The sequence below is a fragment of the Morus notabilis genome, unplaced genomic scaffold (assembly GCF_000414095.1).
Source record: "Morus notabilis unplaced genomic scaffold, ASM41409v2 Scaffold498, whole genome shotgun sequence".
Classification (NCBI taxonomy): domain Eukaryota; kingdom Viridiplantae; phylum Streptophyta; class Magnoliopsida; order Rosales; family Moraceae; genus Morus; species Morus notabilis.
In genome coordinates this window covers 328802-330348 of record NW_010358720.1, presented here as the reverse complement: position 1 = coordinate 330348, position 1547 = coordinate 328802, and positions in this window count along the sequence as shown.

Here is a 1547-nt window from a genome sequence, read left to right as displayed (position 1 = left end):
TGGCTTTTGATATATCGTCGTTAGGTTCTGCTTCGGGGGTATGTACTTTTTAACCCCGATGAACTGGAGGGAAAATGCTTCCTTTAGTTCATCCCAGCTGGAGATAGAGTTTGGCTTCAGCTTTCGGAACCATCTTCGGGCAGAGTCTGTCAGGTGGTTCCGAAAGGCTCGGCACATGATCTCCTCGGCGTACCCGTGCAAGAGCATGTGCCCCGTGTACATTTCCAAATGGTCGTCGGGATCTCCTCGTCCATCGTAAGGTGGAATCGGCGGCGACCTGTATTTATCGGGGAGAAGGAATGCCATTATCTCTGCGGTGAATGGATGGTTATGCGTACGACTGGGCATAATGTCGACGTTCATCACCTCGGCTACCCGCCCGATGTTCTTTCTCAGCCCTGCGACATCCCCGGTTAGTCTTCTTTCTAGGTTGGCCATGCGTTCTATGAGGGTCTGCGCCTCTTCTATTGATACAACTAAACCAGCAGCTCCCGGCGCTTCCGCCCTTTGAGCGAGGGACCCACCTCTGGCCTGACCGCCCGCCTGCACCGACCCCGAGTCTCCTGGCCGGTTTCCTCTGGGATTTTGGGGCAGTTCCTCGATGGCTCGGATCCCAGCGGCTCTCAACCGGCTACCGGAAGAATGGGAGGGTCGAGGCCTACGAGGGCCCTGATGGTCCTCGCTTTCCCCGGTCCCTTCTTGGATGTGCGGGCGGTTACCGTGATTTGGGTTTTCCATCATGGCAGGTCCCTGTGGTATTGGGGCATCCTCTAGTGGTAGCATGGAGTTCCTTCCGTCTAATCGTTCAACCACGGTTACTAGCCCTCGCACCAACTCGGTCAAAGTGGCTATTTGGGCTTGCATCTGCATCGGGTCCGGCCGTGGTATGTTGGGAGGCTGGCCTCCATTGAGGTAAGTCCTAATTTCGAGGACGAAATTCTTTAAGGGGGGTAGAGTTGTAACACCTAAAGGAATTAAATGAGATTAATTAAGGTAATTGTTGACGGTTGGATTTCGTCAACAATAAACCCACCGGAATACCTTGGGGTTCCCCTTTGGATTACCGGCTTGTGGGTTTAATGAAAGTGTGGATTCAAGTTAAATTTAAGTATTTTTGTGTTTGAATGAACTGTATGTAAATGAACAAGAAGAATTTTATAGTGGTTCACTCTATGAAATTAGAGCTACATCCACTGTATATACTGTATTTCTTTTTGTGGAAATCTGAGTTTACAATATTCATCTATCTTTCTCTCTCTTTCTTTCTTTCTCCTTTTGAAGTTTTTTCGGACCCCTTTCCTATTGGGGTCCTTCTTCTTTTATACTCGGGCTTCCTTCACTGGGTGGGTTTCCTTCGTAGGTAGGAACACTCAAGTGCTCTCCCCCTCTAGGCCCAGACATAGCCCACTAATTAGTACTGTTCACTCAACCAATTAGTATTCTATTACGGCTCTGTAACTCTCCGTAATGCTTTTCTGTCCCCTGGGGGGGACGGTTTGTAAAATTGCAATTAATGCTGTCAGACTTCCCTTATCTTTGCATGTAAC